The 22029-nt window shown below is 45.2% G+C and overlaps 1 long non-coding RNA gene and 1 pseudogene across 1 annotated transcript; one reads left to right on the plus strand and one right to left on the minus strand.

Annotated features, from left to right (window-relative positions):
• Positions 1-179: 179 nt before the first annotated feature.
• LOC121100305 lies at positions 180-1960 on the minus strand. Its single transcript, XR_005832062.1, has 2 exons — positions 1560-1960; positions 180-558 (listed from the first exon to the last, which is right to left on the minus strand). It is a non-coding gene; the product is annotated as an uncharacterized LOC121100305 (long non-coding RNA).
• LOC103665345 lies at positions 552-12113 on the plus strand (annotated as a pseudogene).
• Positions 12114-22029: the final 9916 nt, after the last annotated feature.

The following is a 22029-nucleotide window of genomic DNA, read 5'->3' on the forward strand; positions in this document are numbered from 1 at the left end:
AACCAGGTCTAGAGCTGACATGGGAGAGAAGTTATGGGGAAGAAAACGGAAACACCCCACAGCATCTCCAAAAGTGAATCCCCCTTTCCCTGCACAGGTGTCCCTCCCCCCCCAGTAATTGGTGACTTGTACACAGGCATCCCATTTGTGTCACTGAGGACAAAAGTTCATGCAGCAAGGAGATGTTACCATGTCTTAACACATTTATTAAACGTAGCACGACTCGCTTTAATTGTTTAGTCCCTGAAAATTCACTTTAAAGAATCCATTACCTTGAGCATGCGGATTTCTCGAAGGGCGATTTTCTTAATGACAGGATCATCTTCTGATTCCAGAAATCTCTTGATGGCTACAATCTGACCGGTGTCCCTGTTTCTGCATTTGAAAACAACTCCATAGGATCCTTCGCCAATTTTCCCAATTTTTTCATACTTCTCCATCATAGAGGAATAAATCTTAGAACGGATCTTCACATAGTTCGAAGACGTCGCTTATAAAATACGGGCACCAACAGACTGCACTGAGGCCCCCACTCAACGATGGGTCTTTGTCAAGCACCTGGAACAGAAGGGCACTTGTTCAGGAGTTAGGAATCGACCCAGGTCCCTAAACCTCGCCCCTCAGCAACGGCAACGAGATCCGGGATGACAGAGCTCGCTGCCTGCGGTAACCCAATTCTAAGCGTCCGGTATACTGCCTCCAGTTAGAGCGCAACCCGCCACCCTAAAAGGACCCGCGGTGTAAGATGATCTCTCCCGTTTAATGGTAAGAGGGCACCCGATCTAAGACACGTGAGCCGGCTGCAGGACCGGAAGGCTCGGGGCTTCCCCGGTTCTCCTTCGGGTCTCAGTTCCCTTGCGCAAGGAGACACCGGCGGGGCCCCGCGGGGGCGGCGGCGAGGCTGCGGCCCGAGCTGGGGGAGCCCGGCAACCCCCGGGCGGGGCTCGACGGGGTGCGAGGCCCCCCCGCGCCGTCCCGCCGGACCCCCGCGCCCGGCCCGCGCCGCGCAGCCTCGAGCGGCGCCACGTGGCGCCCAGGCCCCCCCGCCGTCCCGGCCCGCGCGCCCTCCCCGCCCGGCACTCACGGCCCTGGTCCCGCCTCGCCGCCCCGGCCGCAGTCCCTCTGGGAACCGGCCCGGCCCCGCTGCGCCGCTGGAGCGGGCCGCCCGCCCGGCTGTGGGGAAGGGCGCCGTGCGCGGCCCTCCGCCGGGAGACGAGGCCCGCAGCTCCCGCGGGTCGAGAGAGACGCAGCTCCGGCGGCTCCGTGCGAAGACGCCTGCGCCGGCAGCGCCCTCCCAGCCCCTGCGGTCCGAGGTTCGCGGCGCGCGGCTCCCGCGCGCTCCGGGCTCTGCCCCTCCCCCGCACGCCGCGAGCGCCGCCGCCTCCGGGCCGCGAGGGACGCACGAATGAAAGGCGGAGAGAGAGGAAGAGGGAGAGGGAGGTAGGGTGCCTGAACCTGGGGAAGCCGACGCTTCCCTCCGTTAGCCTGCGGCCGCCCGTCGCCACCGACCCAGACAGCCGGGCTTCCCGCCGTGGGCGCCAGAGATTTCCACAGCCCACCTTGGTTTAGGGTTAGGGCTTTTGTCTTTTTCCTTAAGTACGCTCCAAGCCCAACGTGGGACTCAAACTCGGGACGCCGAGGTGAAGAGTCCTGTGCTCTACCGGCTGAGCCGGTCCGGTGCCCCTGTTTGGGTTCTTACTCCATCCTGCTCCCAGCCGGCTCCCGCTCGCTCACGTCTGAGCGCAGCGGCGGGACGTCCATGCACCGCGGAAATCACGCAGTAGTTCGCTACCAGGCTGACTCCGCGGTTCGGTACCATCTAGCCCGTTCCGTACGCCCAGCGTCGACAGGGTGTTTGCCCCGGAAGTGATACCCGAGCAGAGAAACGGGTCAAGGTAGCTCTGGGTAGGGTTCAGGACGGAGCTGGAGCCGGGAGGAGAGGAGAGGAACTGGTGGCAGTTTTGACCACGGAGTAGCATATAGAGGGGTCCAGGGATGAGCCACAGGTGGTCTGTGAACCTCCTAGAAATTGTGGGCAAATGATAATCACTGATGTTTTTTCTGTCTCTATAGTTTTGCCTTTCCCAGGATGTCCTATAAATGTAACCTTTTGAGGCTAACAACACGTCTTTCACTTAACATGATGCGTTTGAGATTCGCCCGTGTAGTTGCATTTCTCAGTACTTCATTCTTTTTTATTGCTGAGTAGTATTCCATTGTATGGATAAACCAGACTTTATCTGTTTCCCGTTAAAGAACGTTTGAGTTGTTTCTAGTTTGGGTGGTTATAAATCAAGCCACTATGAACAGTCATGCATGGTCTTTTGTGTGAACATATGTTTTCCTTTCTCTTGGGAAAATAATACTTAAGAGGAGTACTGCTGGGTCACAGGATAAGTATATGTTATTGCAAGTAATGGCCAAAATGTTTTCCAAAGTGACTGCGCCATTTTACATTCCTGCCAGCAAAGTTCCAATTACTCTGCATCTTTAACAGCGCTTGGTATTCGGGTCTTTCGATTTTAGCCATTCTAATAGGTAGGTAATTGTCTCTTGTGGTTTTAATTTGCATTTCCCTAATAACTAATGTTGAGCAGTTTCTCATATGCTTATTTACCTTCTGGTGTTTTCTCACAAGTTCTAGCTTTTTATCAATTCCTTGGGGTTTTCTATGTAGACAGTCATGTCATCAGGAAGTAGGGACAGGTTAAGTTCTTCCTAACTGGTATACCTTTTCTTTCTTTTTCTTGTCATCCTGCACTTGACAGGTCCTCCTGTGTGACATCAAACAGGAACAGTGAGAGCAGACATTTCTATTACTGATCTTAGGAGGAAAGCATTGTCTTGTACCACTAGGTATGATGTCAGATTTCTTTGTAGATGCTGTGGTAGGCAGCCTCTAAAATGGCCCTTAATGAGCCCTGCCTCCTGTTATTTATGCCCTTCCCTTCAGCGTACGCTTGACCTCGTAACTTGCTTCTAAGGAATCAAATATGGCAAAAGTAATGGAGTATCACTTCCAAGATTAGCTTACAATGAGACAGATTTCCGCCTTGGGTACGCTCTTGCTCACGTCCCGGGGGGAATCCAGGTACCATGATGTAAGCTGCCCTATGGCAAGGTTCTGAGGAGACCAAGAGCCAAGAATTTAGGCCCTCAGTCCCATATCCCTTGAGGAATTGAATCTTGCCAACAACGGTGTGAATGAGCTTAGAAGTGGCTCTCCCCACTGCCACTCCTGCTCCAGTGAGCTTCCAGAAGAGACTGTAGCCCCAACTGACAACAGAAGTTCAGTCCTGTGAGAGACCTTGAGCAGAGGCACTTAGCTAGTCATATCTGGATTCCTAATCTCTAGGAACTGTGAGATAATAAGTGTTTAATATTAAATGTTGGGGACTTGTTTTGCCACAATATAGAACTAAAACAGAAGCCCTTTATTAGATTGAGAAAGTTTTCTATAATCCAATTAGCTGAGAATTTTTTTAAAAAATAGTGAATGGATGTTGAATTTGCCAAATACTTTTCGGCACCTATTGAGATGAGCATATGTTTTTTTCTTATTTAGTCTGTTGATGCAGTGAATTACATTCATAGATTTTAAAAATGTTGAAGGGCACCTGGGTGGCTCAGTTCATTAAGTGTCTGCCTTTGGCTCAGGTCATGATCCCAGGGTCCTGGGATGGAGCCCTATGTCAGGCTCTCTGCTCAGCAGGGAGCCTGCTTCTCCTTCAGCCTGCCACTCCACCTGCTTGTGCTCTCTCTCTCTCTCTGTCAAATAAATAAATAAAATCTTTAAAAATAAATGAACACAAATAAATAAAAATTTAAAAAATAGAAATGTTGAACAAAACTTCCATTCCTGGGATAAACCCAACTTGGTTCAGATGTTATATCATTTTGATATGTTGCTGGAGTCAGTCACATTGAGGATTTTTGCATTAATATATCTGAGAGATATTGATCTATAGTTTTCTTATAATGTCTTTGTCTAGTTTTGGTGTCAGGATAATACTGATCTCATAAAATGAGTGGGGGAGTGTTTCCTTCTCTTCTGTTTTCTGGAGAAGTTTACATTAAATTGGTATTATTTATTCTTTAAAAGTTTGTTAGAATTTTCCAATAAAGCCATCTGAGTATGGAGTTTTCCTTGTTGAAATGTTTAAAACTACAGGGGCACCTGGGTGGCGCAGTCGTTAAGCGTCTGCCTTCGGCTCAGGGCGTGATCCCAGCGTCATCGGGCTCCTCCGCTATGAGCCTGCTTCTTCCTCTCCCACTCCCCCTGCTTGTGTTCCCTCTCTCGCTGGCTGTCTCTATCTCTGTCGAATAAATAAATAAAATCTTTAAAAAAAATGTTTAAAACTACAAATTCTATTTCTTTAATAAAATATGGGGCAATTAGGGTATCTGTTTCTTGAGTCTTGGTAGCTTGTGTCTTCAAGAAATTTGTCTATTTTGTCTAGATATTGGAATTTATGGGTATAAAGTTGTTCATATATAATAATATTACACTATCATCCATTTAATGTTACTCATATATAATGATTTTTATATCCAGAGGTTATATAATAGTGTTCTGTATGTCATTTTTGATATTAGTAATTTGTTTTTTCCCCTTCTTTTTCTTGATCAGTTTGACTAAGTCTTATCAATGTTATTGATCTTTTAAAAGAAGCAGCTTTTGATTTAGTTGATTTTCTCTGATTTTTCTGATTTTCAATTTTGTTGATTTCATCTCTTCATTATTTTTTCTTTCTGCTTGCTTTGCTTTTAGCTGCTTTTTCTAGTTTTTTAAAGAAACCTAGACCATTGATTTTAGGTATTTCTTATTTATAATTTAAGCCTTTGATGCCATACATTTTCCTCTAAGCACTACTTTAAATGCATCCCAGAAATCTTAAGATGTTGTATTTTCATTTTCATTCAGCTCAAAGTATTTTCCAATTTATCTTGTGACTTCCTGTTTGACCCATGGGTTATTTTGAAGTGTGTTGTTTAATTTCCAACTACTTGGGGACTTTCTAGACATCTTTTTATGACTGATTTCTAGAATTAGAATTCCATTCTTTTCAGATAACTTCCTTTGTATGATTTAAATTCTTTGCAATGTATAAAGATTTGTTTTACAGCCCAGCCTATGGCCTATGTTGGTGAATGTTTCTTTTTGACAAGTTAAAAAAAATTATTTTTAAGTGATATAGGAACACCAGTGTGACTTTCTCCAGAGTTGCCTCGTCTGAAGGTCATACCAGGCTGCAGTCAGTCTGGAAAATTAACTTTATGGACTCTGCAAGGTTCAGTACCCAAGGAGCCTGGAACTGTGCCAAGTCCAGTGGCAGTTAAAGTAGGGAGCAAGGGCGCCGTTTACTCACGCCGACGTAGGCAGTGAACCGGAAAACCAGCGTGACTGGCGGCTGCACCAGTCGTTTTGTCTGGAGGAAATTGGAGCAAAATAGTAGAGGATAACTTTGAAAGGGAGACAACAGTTGATGTCACCGTGTAGTACCAAACAGAGAGGTTACTGCGGCCTCTCTACTGTCAACCACAGGCAGCGCTTTTATCCGCAGGACTGAAATTCATTTACATATCAGAGAATTGTAATTCCTGGGAAGTAGGGTTCTTGGGAACTGAGACGCAGTCTGGAAGTGGACTCTTCTTCTCAAGCAAGAGCAAAGAACAGTGAGACACCATTATCTGTTCCTTCTTGCAGTGATCTTTTATTTGTAGTTCTGCATAATTAGAACCCTTCAGCGTCCCTGGATTACACCAACAGTACTGAGGTATTTTAGTCATTGAAGGAAGCAGTAAACATTCCGTAGGGTAACACATGGTCAAAGAGAAAGAGCCTGGGATTTGGAGTCAGAAGACTAGGATTTCTACCTTCTTACTAGTGTTTGATACTGTGCAAGATAATTACTATGGCGTAAATAACGATAACAACAACTGTTTAGTGTTTTCTTCCTGGCAGGCATTACGCTCAGAAAATTTTATACGTGAGCCTCACAAGCCCGGGAGACAGGCATCAACATTATCGTGACGTTTCATGTGAGGAAGGTGAGTTTTAGAACGGCTAAGTCCTTTGCTAAGGACACAAAGCTAGTGAGTTGCGAAGCGGGGATGGGAATGTAGGCAGTGAGTCCAGAACCTTTGGTCCTGACTGTTTTGTGAAAACTACCTAGCCTGTAGGGGTGGTTGCCAGGACATTTTTTTTATATATATAAAGTGTTTTGTTTTGTTTTTTTTAATTTGAGAGAGAGAGTGAGCAAGAGAACACAAGCAAGGGGAGGGGCAGAGGCAGAGGCAGACTCCCTGCTGAGCAGGACGCCCTGACGCGGGGTTCGATCCCAGGACCCCAGGATCATGACCTGAGCAGAGGGCAGAACCTAACTGACTGGGCCACCAAAGCGCCCCAGTTGTCAGGACTTTTGAATGAAGGTATAGGACATTGGGAGTTGACCCCAAGTACTTACAGTACAATGTGGCACCCTCCTTTTTTAAAGCTGCGGGGAAGCTGAGTCTTGTCATCACGCTTCCTTCTCACAGGAGTCCAGCGACTTCCTCTGTGTGCAGCCCCGACACTCTGGAGAACCAACGTCCCCGAGCTTGGGCAGAGTACTGATACCTCCTCTGAGTGCCGAACACAGGGCAATGCTGGAAGCTTTTTCTTTTTTTTTTTTTTTCCCAATTATATTTCCTTAAGGAAAAGGGAGTTGAGTCACCATGATCTTAAAATGACACTATATAGCTGTTTGAGGAAATACTTGAATTCACTTTCCCTGCTTTAAGTGGATTTGGAAAGGAAATCATTTCATGGACACACACAGAAAATAGTTAATAACTACCATTTAGGGACACTTACCTTTCAGGCTCAATAACCACACTATCTCTAATCTTTGTAATAATCCTACACGGTTGGATATATTAACTGGTTGGAATTTTTAAGGGCCCCATTTTATAAAAGAAGAAGCTGAGGCTGGGAGAGTTGGTCAAAGTAGACAAGCGTCCCAGCTCTCCAGGCTGGACAGGCAGGTCTCAAACGCAGCCCCGTGTATTTGCCAGGCCCGTGCTACAGGCATGGCGGCAACGAGGACCCTCTGTGAACAACCTGAAGCGACAGATGACTGCTAAACATTACAAAACCGGGCATGGAGGCAACTGTTCCCCTTGAATGGAGACTGCTGAATTAATGTAAATAGGGAAAATAAATGTAAATTAAATAAGGGCCTATCATCCTTGACTTTATATGTGAGCCTGACCAACAGTGAAATTAAGTATTTTCAGCCCAAATTAACATAACCTTAGTTATTTTGTGTGTGTTTTTCCCTTTAAATACTGGGTCAGACTCTTGATTTCAGCTCAGGTCATGATCTCAGGGTCATAAGATCGAGCCCTGTGTCTGGGTTTTGCGCTGAGCTTGGAGCCTGCTTGAGATTCTCTCTCCCCCCTCCCTCTGCCGCTCCCCACTGCACTCACACGTGCACTTGGTCTCTCTCTAAAATAAATAAATACTTACTGCATCTTACATACGGCAAGCCGTCCTTTTAAAGTACCTCCTCTTCTAAAAAGCCTTCTTTGTTTCTGAATCTTCCTTTAACAACATCAGCACCTTTTTTTGCATCTCCAGATTTTAAAGCAACCACATGTACTTTCACCCTCGAACCCAAATGCCTTAAGAGCTCAGCAATAGTAACACTAAAACCTCGGGAGAGTTCCGTGGCTGGCCCTGGGCTACCCGTAGATGAGTCACTGTGTACGATGGTCCTTCTTCAGGAAAATGAGTTTCAAAACCTCAAAGTGGACATCTCTTTGCCACCTTGACCAGCTGATTGCCCACCATACTTATCTTAAATCTTAAGGCTGTATGTATGTTTCCATATTTTACGATTTTGAATCCTTACGTGCTAGAAAAAAGGGTAAATTTCCAAAGGTAAATTTATGAGACTGAAGAAATAGGAAAACACATTAATGACTTTCTGAACTCCAGGTTAAAGCCATGACACGGAAACAGCTGTTTGGAAAGCAGGCTTTTCCTGAGAGCTGGCGCGCGGCGGCCACCACACTGGGCTCGGGTGACCAAGAAGTGACTTTCCCGAGCTCAAACACCGTGTCTGTGTACATGGCCGTTGCTCCCGCCTCTCCACTCTCAGCTGCTTCTGTTGTAAAACGGGACCTTAATAATTCCAGCCAGTTAATATATCCAACCATGTAGGATTGTCATAAAGATTAGAGATAATGTGGTTATTGAGCCTGAAACGTAAGTGTCCCTAAATGGTAGTTTTTAACTATTTTCTGTGTGTGTCCATGAAATGATTTCCTTTCCAAACCCACTTAAAGCAAGAAGGAAACTAGATAGGAGAACATGGAGGGCTTTTCAGAATACTTCCCAAGGGTCTGGGAAGACGAGAAGGTTCACCTGGCATTTGAGGAAAGAGATGCAGAAAATGTATATGAGGCATTCAGAGTCAAAAAAACAAATTTGCTCTGGGCAGCAAACGGGCCGAGAACCTGGGTCTCAATTCTGATTTGTATTCTTTCCACCTGCCATACCCCACTGCGGCTTCAAATTAGGGAACTCTAGTTATAGGGCTAAAGAAATAGAAATCTGCCTTAAGAAAACCCAGTATCAAAATAGAAATATCCATGGGTGTGACAAGGTGGGGGAGAGGACAGGCAGTGTGAATTATTTGCATTTTAAAAATACTCTTTACTTAAAGTAAGATTTCTTTTCATATCGATGGTTATAAAACTGCATTCATTTCTTGAATGGAATTAATACGTTAAGTCCTCTCAACTTTGTGATGCTTATTCACTGGTTTCTAAATACCTCTTCGTACAAACAGAAACCACTGGATCCTAGCTACATCTCCCATGTCAACCATTGACTCTGGAGGCATCTGTTGACCCAAAAGATGTAAACAGTTTCATAAGGTCATCTTTAGGCTGCAGACATGCCGAGGGGTGAGTGAAGATCATCGTTACAAAACCGCAGGAGGAAATCCTATTATTGTAAGCAGCTTGCACAGGTCATCAAGTATCAGCAGTGAGGCTTTGTGAGGCACCTAAAACGAATCCACGTGCGGGTCCTTCTAAAAATACGCATTTAAACAATATTTCCCCCAACTGGTAAGAAATCCTGCACCTTACACAGCAACATATTTATTTTTCTTCAGTGTCATCTGACCTGATTTTCCTAGTAAGAGCATGAACTCTGGAGCCAGACGGCATCTCTAGCCGGCTATGAGCCATCTGTGAGGACTCAGGCCAGTGACTCGACCTCCTTCTGCTTCCTTTGTGTCGTCTGCAACATAGATAGGAGCCACCTTCCAAGCCGCTGTGAGGGGTGAGTGCCGTACCCGTGTTAGCCTTTATTGCTACTGTCACCATGCTAGGAATCATCTGCATACTACTTTCTGTTCAGGTGGGAACTTCATGTACCTACTAAAATGTCTTCTGTACTTTCCTGAAACCACGCAAATTTATAGATTCACTCAAAGCCTACCAGTGAAAGCATATCCTTTTAGTCACTCAGAGTCCTAAGCAACGCTCGTAGGGTCCTTCTCAGGAAGCCGTGCTTCCCACTCTCTGAGCAGCCCTCTTTCCACCACAGTGTGCCGCCGCTCAGCGGACGGTCTCGGAGGAAGGGGACAGCACACGATGGAGGGCCAGCCAGACCTGGGTTCTGATCTGGATTCGACCCTTTTTTGTGAAACCAGGAAAATTACTTCTTGTCCTGGTCTGGGATTTTTTTCTCTTTTCTCTCTCTTTTTATTAACTTTTTTTTTTTTTTGAGGTAATTGCAGATTCACATGCAGTTGTAAAGATCCTGTAAACTGTCTGCCCAGTTTCCCCCATTGGTAACGTCTTGCCAAACTAGGGTACAGTATCACAACTGGATATTCACACCTATGAAGTCAACCTACAGAACCACTCTATCACCACAGATACCCCTCACGCACCCTTCCCCCCACCCCCGAGCCGTGCTTATCAATAAGTTCTTCTGCGGGCCTAGGTGGGTAAATACCTAGAGCCGGGATGGTGGGATTATACGGCAAACGTCTGTGTAACCTTCCAAGGCACCACCATATGGTTTTTCACAATGGCTGTACCATTCGCACACTCATCAGCAAACCAGGAGAGTCCCAGGTGCTCCGCATCCTTGCAAGCACTTGGTACTGTCTTTCCTTTATTTTTAAATGGTGTTAAGATGCATGTAACATACGATTTCCTATCTTCACCATTTCGAGTGGACCGCTCGGTGGTATTAAGTACTTTCATGCTGTTGTGCAGCTGCCTCCACCAGCTTACAGCTCTGTCCTTCTTGTAAAATGGAAACGCTGTACTCAGTGTACAATAACTTCCCATTCCCCCCGCCCCGGCCTCTGGCAATTGGCGTTCTGTTTTCCTACTTCATGTTTCATGTTTTAGCTATCGTGAATAATGTCGCTGTGGATATAGGTGTACAGATATCTCTTTGAGACCCTGACTTCAGTCTTGGGTACGCCAGAAGTAGGATTGCTGGATTGTAGGGTAATTCTATTTTTGATTTTGTGAGGAACTACCGTACTGTTTTCCACAGCAACTGCACCGTTTCACATTCTCACCAACAGCCCACAAGGGTTCCAATTTCTCCACATCCTCACTAACACTTGTTACTTTCTTTTTCTTTGTTTTCTTGATAATAGTCACCCTAATGGGTGTGGGGCGGTAGCTCACTGTGGTTTTGAATTGTCGACTGGGATCCTAGTTGCCAACCACAGAAGCCACTTCAGCTAGTTTCAGCAGAAGGGGATTTATTAAGGGATATTCAGTAGTTTGTAGAATCTCCAGGAGAGGCAGATGGGCGGGACTGGAGCTGCACAGCTGGAAACAACACCACACCTGCCGTGCAGGACCGCCTCGGCTGGACCCCAGCACTGCCGCCACCGCCGATGGCGGGATATGATGGCGGGATATGACGCGCAAGGCTCTCCATCATTCCCTTATAAGTAACTGTGTCATCCTGAGCAACGGGCTGCCCTCTCAGCCTTTCTCCTCGACTAGAAGGGGGCTGAGGTACCAAATCACCGTCTAGCTCTCTGGTGCCGCACGGCTGTGAGAGCAGACTCTGGAGGGCAGCTTCTGATGTGGAGCAGAAAGGAGAAAGCAGACAAGCCTGGCCCTTCAAGGACTCCTGAACTCCTGCAGGAAGAAAGGACACCAGGGGACCTCAAAATGATGGGGGTGTGTGTGTGTTCTTTCCAGTGTCACTGTGGCTGCTCTCAGGTGGTATAAGTAAATTGTGCTGTCAGTAGAAACAGCACAGTAAACAGCAGAAAAGTTAAGAGTTTGTGGAGTACCCTTTCTTCAGGCGGCCAGGATGATGGTAGGCGTTCAGACTAAGCATGCCTATCGAAAGCAGCCCACCATCTTTCAAAATAAGAAGAGGATCCTGCTTGGAGGAACTGGCAAGGAGAAGCTCCTGGGATATTACAGAAACATCGGTCTGGGCTTCATGGTGCCCCAGGAGGCCTTGAGAGCACCTATATTGGCAAGAAATGCCCCTATAATGTCTCCCTCCGAGGGCGGATTCTGTCCGGCGTGGTGACCAAGAGGAAGATGCATAGGACCACTGTCATCGTCTGAGACGTCCTCCAGTACATCTGAAAGTACAACCACAGGACCATGTCCGTGCACCTGTCACCCTGCTTCAGGGATGTCCAGATGGGTGACATCGTCACGGTGCGTGAGTGCCAGCCCTTGAGCAAGACTGTGCCCTTCAACGTGCTCAAAGTCACGAAGGCTGCTGGCACCAAGAAGCACGTCCAGAAGTTCTGAGACTAGACATCTGTGCACACCGCTGAAGAAAATAATTTTCCCAGTCAAAAAGATTTTGTGGATTACTTAAGTATCTAGAAATTCTGTCCTCCTGGATGGGATAGACGTGGACACAGACTGCTAACTGAACCATTCTATCGTCCATTCCTTTGTTACTCTTATCTTTGATCTATCGCGGGTGCCCCAGGTTCATTGTGCCCAAGTGTGACAGAAATAGTCTCTAAAAATATACTTTCTGGTACACAGTGGGTACCGTACTAAAATTTATTGAATAAATATGCCCCTTCTGGCACTAGAAACGGGCTTTCGTGCATTGTTCACTCACTGCTGTTCGTTTCCCTTAGTCTGAAGAAGAATGTTCAGAAATTATAAAAATAGGTACATTATGTGATACTAACTGGGGACCCAGGGTCTTTCAAACAAAAATCCCACAAGTTGGGTGTAAATTGATGAGAAGAAGATTCTTTTCCCTGTTTGTACTCAATGATAATGATGGAATGGTAGGAATGGAGATTAATTATTATTTATCAAGTAACTATTTCCTGTAAGCTACTGTAGATGCAAAATTGAAAAAATGTACAGTCCTTGTGCTTGGGCATTAATTCCAGACAGGAAGATAGAAATATAAATAATTAGAATATAGTATGGTAAGCCTTAATAAAAATAAGTACAAAGCGTGGTATTATATTATTTTAAATCATTTGCATTTTGGAGAGAGATATATACAAAAGTATGGAAAAGGCAACAATTAAAAAAAAGACTTCATTTTCCATAGTCTAGTGATTCCCACCATTACTGTCTTTTTTTTTTTAAGTTTTTTTCCTCTTTTTAAGATTTATTTATTTGTCAGAGAGAGAGCACTTGCACAAGCAGGGGGAGTGGGAGGGGCAGAGGCAGAGGGAGAAGCAGGCTCCCCGCGGAGCAAGGAGCCTGATGCGGGGCTTGATCTCAGGACCCTGGGATCATGACCTGAGCCGAAGGCAGACGCTCAACCGACTGAGCCACCCAGGCGCCCCTGTACCCTTACTATCTTAAGATCAAGTAGAGAGTTTGATAAAGGAGAGTGTGTGTGCGTAAATCTAACACACACGGACACAGTTTTAAGTTGGGAAGACAAGATGTAGCTTTTAATATTTTAATATTTTTAAATTTTTAATATTTTAAGCTTGATAAATATTAAGACTATTCAGATGGCAATGGCGAAGCCTTCTTCAACTTGTCTCAAAAAGAAGAGTGGAGCCATCTTTAAGACACAGGTCAAAAGCCACCTTATACAAAAAGTCTTAACAGACCCTCCCGCTGGAATCCGTCTCTCCCCACCGTGCTGCCGGTCCGCCTGGGGTTAGCGCTCTTTTGCCTTTGTCGATTTCAAGTTAGACTGTGTGCTCACTGAGAGCTCGGACTTTGTTTTACTCCTGTTTGTCTCCCTCCAAGGGCACTGCCACACACAGTAGGTGTTTGATATGCATACGCTGAATTAAATTGAATGTTGGAAGCCTCCCTCCCTCTCCCTCCCTCTCTCTCTCTCTCTCTCTCTCTCTCGAAGGGCGTGCTATGTGCTGGAAACTGGGATCCATGTGCATTTTCAAAGGCTGAGAAGAGTTTAAGTTCACCATTTGAATTTATGGAACCACAATGAAAAAGCAGAATGAGTTACTATATTTTGGCTAATCACAATTGATGAGATGATTTTTTACTAATTTTAAGATATATGTCAAGAATATTGATTTATTGTTGCTTTACCAGATACTGAAAATTTCTAGGTTGTTCTTGCTAAAACTTAGTGGTGTAGAAGTATAGAGAATTATGTGGTAATACAAAGAGAAAGGAATCTGCAGAGAGTTCATTTAGACATGAGTTGCCAGTAACTCTTACATGAGTCTTTTTTATTAAGTCTTCCTAAAGACACTGTTTAGAGAAAGGGCCGCGGTAAAATGGTATAAAGTGATTATACCTCCTTTTGGTGCCTTTAAAATTCCAACTTTACAGATACTAGAAAATAAGTTAAGGGAAAGTGACACAAACATAATTTATTAGGTGACGCTCTTGGGATTTGCGTTGTTTTGGATAGTGTGTGGGTCCCTCTTTCGGAGATTTTATCTCAAGTGGTCCCTCCATAACAGTCTAGGCCAAATAATGGCCCTAGATATATTATTTGCCTATTTAATGTCTTTCGGTTCCAAACTAACCCTTCCTCTTTTTCCTTTTTTAAAAGATTTAATTAATTATTTTAGCTAGAGTGAGCAAGTGTGTGAGCCAGGGGCAGGGGCAGAGGGGCAGGGAGAGGGACAAGCAGACTCCCCAACACGGGGCTCCAACTCACGACCCTGAGATCACGACCTGAGCCGAAATTGAGAGTCCAACGCCCAACCCACTGAGCCACCCTGGTGCCCCCAAACCAATCCTTCTATATTCTGTTCAGTTATGCTGGGGCTGCTGTTCTGCAAACGATATTTTCAGAATCCATTCCAGTAAGGTTGGACCAACTGGAGACACGAGGAGGAGAATGGAGAGTAGAAAAGGAGAAAAACAATTTTTTTTGCATTTCTTGCTATTCCTTACCCGTGGGAGTTCTCCCTAGCTTCAGCTTCTTTTGACCCTTCCAGAAGCTGCATTCTGACACACCTCCAGAGGCACCAGGCAGCTTCTCCTCTCAAGGTGTGAGCCCCAACTTCAGGGGCCCCTCCCTCCAAGCTCCTGATGAGCTCGGGGCAGCCAGGCAGCAGCCCCTCCACGGAGGTCGGAGGTCGGAGCGCCGTCTTACCAGCTTTGCTCCTCGGAATCTCCCATCCTGTCGGGGGTAGTTGCTTCCTGCAGTCCCTGTTCTCCCTGGGTTCTCTTCAGGTCCTGTTTCTGCTCACATCTGTGCAACAAGCCGACGTATTAATTCTCTAGAAAATACCCACTTGGTTTCTTGTTTTGTTGCCTAGATTCTGACTGATATTCTTAGACTCAATAATTTTAACTGATTTACCCCCAATACTTTCCTCATTTTCAGAAAACGAAGGTATTTGCAATATGTGCATTTTATAGGAGCAAGGTCATACACGAGTATAAGGTTACTAGTTACACACGAGTGAGCTACTGCATTACTGACTCAATGTTCGTTCTATTGTCCTTTAATACAACAAATGTTACTAACTGCCTCCTACCTGTCGGGAACTGTGTGGGGCTGGGGAAGCAGATACACGTGTCCTTGTTCCTTATCCTTAGGACAGAAAGGAATTCCTACCTAGTCTATGGTAATAGGAGCTTTAATAAAGGAGGCACAAGCGGTTGTGGGACCCTGGAGAAGGAGATTTTGTACACTGGGCTTTAAGGAATTTTTTTTTAAAGATTTTATTAATTTATTTGACAGAGAGAGCAAGAGAGCACAAACAGGGGGAGCAGCAGAGGCAGAGGGAGAAGCAGGCTCCCCGCGGAGCAGGGAGTCTGATGTGGGGCTCGATCCCAGGACCCCGGGATCAGATGCTTAACCGACTGAGCCACCCAGGCGCCCCTGGGCTTTAAGGCATTTCCGTGGACACTGGTACTCACTGTGGGTTTTCAGAAACCACGAACAGAAGTATATGCTTGAAAGCTGCGTACAGTCAGTGCTTTGCATGGAGCAGTTACCTGTCGAAGGGCTGGGGCATTCTGGCAGGTGCCCACAGACTAGCATAGAGCCCTGGATTCTCTGTGTCCTGTAGTATTAACGAAGGAACAAATCCAGGAAGATTTAGATTTGACACACATGACCAGGATGAAGTCATAGACCCAAAATTAAATGTCATATTTAGCGTGTGCTAAATCTTACACTTAACCAAAATGGCGGAGGAAAGAGCTTGTGGGTGGAGATCATAATGATTTAACCAACTGTTTCACTCACACGTGGTGAGTGGTTTTGGTTTTTTTAAGCTTCAGCAAGTGACGATTTGTAACTACCCAGGACATCTGTTGCTTGTACCAGCTCAGCATCCATTTACCGTTCTGTGGAAAGCCCCACACTCCTTCCTTCTTCTGCTTTGGGTGACTGTCTCGCTGTGACTGCTGTTCAAGCCACCTTCCCCTCCGTGGGAGAGGGATGACCAACTCGAGGCTGAGCAGATTCTCTTCCCCCAGAACCCGAATCTTGCGTGAACGGGCACAAGTGGATTCCTCCTGAGGCCCCAAGGGGGGCCATGCCCTGGCTCCTGCAACTAGCTCCTCTCTGAGCCCAGTTCTGCAGCGTTTTCTTGAATCCATAACAAAGAACAGCCCAAGAACCCTGATACAAAAGCTTAACTATCAATTACGTTTATTTCAGATACAGTTTCCTCCGTCTGGGATGCTTTCCATTTCCAAGTACAGTACTTCCTTCAGAGGTGCGGACCAGTTTAATGGCTTTCATAGATATTTGAGCTATACTTGGTAGGTCTCTATTTATATGGTCGTAAAGGGACTGTCTTGATTCAGACAGATGGAGCTGGGATTCACCCCAACTTTCCGGTTAGCTTCGTGTGCGAGTGTGGCAGCTATGGGTAGGTGTCAATCAGATCTCCTTCAACAGAGTGCCTGCTGCAAGAGAGTAGTTAACCCTCAGAACTCAGCTCAGCTGTGTCCGAGCTTGCGCGTGGCTGCCCCCAGCTATGACTGAGTTCCCTTGGTTTGGAAAGCTGAGCCCATCTTTTCTCACAGGAAAATCCTCTCGTGGGCGGTCTTTGCTCTGGGGCTCCCCCACTGACTGGCCGGGACGCAGAGCTGCACGCCGTCTGAGGCTCTGGCAAGCCCTTCCTCCTCCCCTTCTCATTTCACGGGTGTCCGATCTGCGGGGGCCTCCCGCCTCACTCCTGCTCTTTCCTTCTCCACCTGGCTGGTCCCCAGCAAATCTCCTGCGCTGTAACCCCACCTTCTGTGGAACAGCCTGTGACAATGACTAACCTCTCTGGTTTTCTCACTTACAAAGTAGGAGCCCACTTCTGATATCAGTGTGTTAAGGTTGAAAATTAAGAGAACATTCTCCCCAGTACAGGTCTTGGCACAGACTCTACTGTTGTTTATCGACGTACGTGCAAAAAAAAACCACAAAAATGCATCAACCATCCAGGTAGGCTTGCTGAGAAGTGCAAAATGGAACGCTTCCAGCTCCTCAAAAGCATCCCCTCCTGCCCCATCTAACCGTGATTCCCTCCCTCCTCAAAAGTAAGCAGGCTCCTGTAGTGGTTTCTGGCACTACAGATCAGTTTGCCTGCTTTGGAACTCCATTTAAGTGAAATCATACAGTATCCTTTTAATGTTTTTGAATGTCTGGATTCTTACCTGGAACCTTGTATTTATCTGGGGGGAGAGGTGTTGAAATGCATGTTGTTGTCGGTAGTTCATTCTTTTTGCATCGCGGTGCTGGACTTGTACACGTCTCACAACTTATCCTTTCAACTGTAAATGGGCGTTTGGGTTATTTCCAGTTTTTGGAAACTATGAGTAACGCTGCTGTGAACAGTCTTGTAGGTCTTTTGGTAAACGTGTTTTTGAGGCATACACCGAGGATTGGAAATGCTGGGTTCTGAGATGTGTGCGTTGGGCTTCTTTTTCGAAGTGGTCGCACCGATTTCCATTCCTCCCAACAGGAGATGAGTTGCCGCTGTTCCGCAGCCACACCAGCACTTCGTAATGTCCTCTCTCTGCATTTTAGTCATTCTAGTGGGGTGTGTAATGGTATTGTACCGTGGTCTTATTTTGTAGCGGAATTATTGTTTCAATTTGTATTTCTCTGGTAATGAATGGATTTGAATACCTTTATAAATATTTATGGACCCCCTGGATGTTCTTTTTCTGTTTAGCTTTATTCAGGTATATTTAAAATACCATAAAATGTAGTCATTTTAAGTGTGCAGATAAATGATTTTTAATAAGTTTACAGTTGTGCAGCTATCATCACAGTCTCATTTTTTAAAAGATTTTATTTATTTGAGATAGAGAGTGAGAGAGAGTGCACGAGCAGGGGGAGGGGCAGAGGGAGAAGCAGGGTTCCCGCTGAGCGGGGAGCTGGAACCAAAGGCAGACACGTAACCGCCTGAGCCACCCAGGCGCCCCATCCTTTTTTTGTTTTTTTAAAAATTTACTTATTGGGGGGGGAGGGACAAAGGGAGAGGGAGAGAGACGCGCCAGCAGACTCCCTGCCGAGTGCAGAGCTTGAGGTGGGGCTTGATCTCGTGACCGGAGATCAGGACCTGAGCCCAAACCAAGAGTCCGACACTCAACTGACTGAGCCACCCACGGGCCCCCCAGCCACATTTTAGAACATTTCCCTTCTCAACCCCGGCCCCTAGTCTACCTTCTGTCTCCATAGAATTGCCTTTTTGGACATTTCATATAATCATCACAATACATGATCTTTTATGCCTAGTTCCTTTGACCTCACACGTTTCTCAGGTGCATCTGCACGGTGGCATTATCAGTGCGTTGCTGAAGAGTATTCCATTGCATGGAGGGGATACATGTTGTTTCTCCATTTATCAGCTGGTGGGTATTTGGGTTGCTTCTACTTGTTGGCTATTCTGGATAATGCGCCTTTGGGCATTTGCATACAAGTCTTTCTGTGGACGTGTTTTCTCTTGGGCAGATACCTAGGAGTGGAATTGCTGGGTCATACGGTAAATCGATGTTTACTATTTGTAGAAACGGCCAAACTGTCTTCCAGAGTATTGGGCCATTTTACATTCCCACTAGCAGCGTAAGCGCCCTGGCTTCCCCACAATCTCACCAGTATGTGTGTGTGTCTGTCCTATTTTAGCCATTTTGGTGGGTGTGTAAAAGTACTGCGTTGCTTTAATTTGCGTTCCTCTGATCACCAAGGAGGTGGAATACATTTCCATGTATTTTTTGACTACCTGTGTACCTTTTGTGAAGTGCTTGTTCAAAATCTTTTGCCCATTTTTCTACTGAGTTGTCTGCCTTTTTTGTTTTTAAAGATCTTATTATTTTTTTTAAGTAATCTCTACACCCAACGTGGGGCTCCAACTCCCAAACCTGAGATCAAGAGCCGTATGTTCTCCCGACTCAGCCAGCCGGTGCCCGTCTGCCTTTTCTCTTGATGATTTGTGGAAGTTCTTTGTGTCTTTTGGGTACGTGTGGACATATGTAATGCAACCCTCTTCTCCATTTTGTGGCTTGTCCTTTCCTTCTTATAAGGGTGTCCTTTGATAACAGAGTATCTTAATTTTAATTAAGGCAATTTTATCTAAACATTTTCTTTTATGGTCAAAGCCTTAATGGTCTGTTTGGGAAATCTTTGCTTACCCAAGTTTGTGAAGATACTGTTTTATTTTAAAAGCATTATTGTTTCATATACCTTGGATTCTTTACAATCTATTTGGTATTTTTGTTGTGTGAGGAAGAGTCAAGACTCCCTTGATTTTCTGTTGTTTTCAATAAATTTTCAATATAATTTATTGAAAAGGCTATTCTTTGCTTCACTCCAAGGCAGTGTGTCTGTCAAAAACTAAGGTTCAGTGTGGCTCGGTCTCGGGACTCAGGACTGAATCTCCCGGTCTCTCTTCACGCCAGTGTCGCCCTATCTTCACGCCTGCAGTGGCTTCATCATCTCTTGAAATCTGATAGCCTAAGACTCCCGGGTTTGTGTTTCTTCTTCGAGATTGTCTTCAGCATCCCTGACCCTCTGCATTTCATGTCATTTTAGAATCAATGCGTCAATTTCTTTAGAAGGATCTGCTGGGATCACACACAATCTTTACATCAACTGGCAGCTTTACAACACCAAACCTAATTCTGGGGCACCTGGGTGGCTCAGGCGGGTAAGCATCTGCCTTCGGCTCAGGTCATGATCCCGGGGTCCTGGGATCGAGTCCTTCATCGGGCTCCTTGCTCAGCAGGAAGCCTGCTTCTCCCTCTGCCTGCTGCTCCCCCTGCTTGCGCTCTGACAAATAAGCAAATAAAGGTCTTATTACAAACACCAACAAAAGCCCAAATATAGGCATGCACATAAATAACCAAATAGTCCTTAAAGTTTATCACCCAAAATACATGCCCCTCACCCACCCCTCGCCTCAAAAACTTTTCCTCTTTTAGCAGATTATTTTACTTCTGTCACTAAATAAGCTATTTCTTAATTTTTAATTTTTAGGTATTATCTATTGATTTCCTACTGTGAAAGATGACAGTCTAGGTAATTTTTCTACCTTCCCTCCACAAGGCCGCGTCCTCTGCTACTACAACTCCCCTGCAATTTTGATTAGAGTAATATTACTGTTAACGATATGATGCCATTCAACCCCCGGTCATGGTTGACTTTTGCTCTTCTATACACCATTTTGCTTTCCTGTTTTTAATTTCAGTTTTAGATAAGAAATAATACCATCACTGACTGAACCCTGGGGCCTTGAAAAACATCCCTTCCACCCACCTCCGTTCAGCCACTGAGGCAGTGGGCTCAGATTTATCTCCTACTCTTTCGGCTTTCTGCCTCAGGGCCTTGTCCGACATCTCAGGAGCCTACTTGGCGAGTGCCAGATGCAACTTGGCACTTCAGGAGATAATGCCGCAGCAGCAACTCAACCCTGAGGAGTGAGAGTCTGTAGATAAAGGCTCCAGCCACTGGTCTTCCAGGAGACAACTGTGGGAGCTATCACAACAGCGTCTCAGAAGACCTGGTAGAATCAAGCTGCCGTTGTCTACGGGGCAAGGACTTCAATAATGAACTCTTACATCAACCTTTCCCACTTCTCCATCTCAGTATTGAAAGGCCCTCCTGCCTATTTTCTGGGGTCTCTGAAGTAAAGGAACTTACCCCTGTTCTCTTCTCAGTCCGTCTTAGGAGGAACCTCTCCCTCTTGGCTAGTTGTTTAACTCTTAAGATACTGAGGTGCATCAGGTATTTTATCAGTTCAGTCTTTCTGCCCTGGTCTCTCTAGGGGCTTCTAATACGCTTCAGTTACATCCTCTGTGCCTGGTGGTGTCATCCCTGGATATCCCATCACCATCCTCCAGGGATTTCCTTCATCCCCCTCCCATTTTCTGCATCTTACGTCTTCAGGTATGCCCTGATTTTTATGAGGCCTATCCTCTAGTAGCTTCCTGAGAAAGGCTATAGGGGAGGTAAGGTTTCTTAGAGCTTGTACCACTAAAAATATCTTCATTTTACCCTTAGGTTTGATTCATAGTTTATTTGGGTCCAGAGTCTTAGGTTGGAAATTTCTGAATTTTGAAGGCAATGCTTCCGTTCTTATTCCTTTTTCTTTGGAAACATCGTAGATCTTCTCTTCGACCCCAGTGTCTCTGAAACTTCACGATGATGTGCTTTGGTATAGGTTTTTGTAATCTCCTGTTGCCTCTTCAATCTAGAATCCGCAGTTCTTTAGTACTGGAAAAACTTCTTGAAATACTCCACTGATGTCTTCTTTGTTGTTTCTTTTGAAGAGACTGGATAATGGGCCTCCTGGGTTATTAATCTTCTTTTCTCCCCAGTGTTTCCATTTCCTTTTGTTTTATTTTCTGAGAAACTTCGACTTTTTTTTAATGTTTCAAGTTTTTATTTAAATTCTAGTTAGTTAACATATAGTGTAATACTGTTTTCAGGAGTAGAATTTAGTAATTCATCACTTATATATAACAGCCAGTGCTCATCAAAGAAATTTCTTCAACTTTATATTCTAAACTTCTATTGAATTATTCAGCTATGCTATCACATTATTTTCTAAGAGTTTTTATTTTTTGAAAGCTCCTTTTTTTGTTTGTTTTGTACTCTTGATTCATAGTTGCAACATCTTTCAGAATATATTTTTTTCTTTTGACATCATCTTGGATAGTCTGTTCCCTCTAAGTGCTTTTTTCCCAGAACTGTTTTCTCCCTCTTAGGTGATAGGTTTTCCTCAGATATTTTATAATAAGTCTTGGTTGTTTTATCGTTGTTAATAGCATAGGGCTGTAAGACAAACAGCAAGCTCCGGATGCGTGGAGTGGTGGGCATGTTAACCATGATTTTCATGTCAGGACCTATTTAGGTCTTTCCACTTGAACTGGCCAGACTGCACACAGAAGACTTGGAATATTGTCAGGATGGGAAGGTCTGGCTGCCAGGATTCAGTGAGAGAAGGCGCACATTGGCCTTTGTATCTAGTATGTAAATACTTCCTTTTGAGTACGGTCCCCTGCCATCTAGTGTATCCAGTGTCCTTCAGTTCGGAGGCCCCCTTGAACATACCCAAAATAAACCACCACACACTTACTGAAATCGGATACGTG

The sequence above is a fragment of the Ursus maritimus genome, unplaced genomic scaffold, assembly GCF_017311325.1.
Source record: "Ursus maritimus isolate PB19 unplaced genomic scaffold, ASM1731132v1 scaffold_36, whole genome shotgun sequence".
In the NCBI taxonomy this organism is placed as follows: domain Eukaryota; kingdom Metazoa; phylum Chordata; class Mammalia; order Carnivora; family Ursidae; genus Ursus; species Ursus maritimus.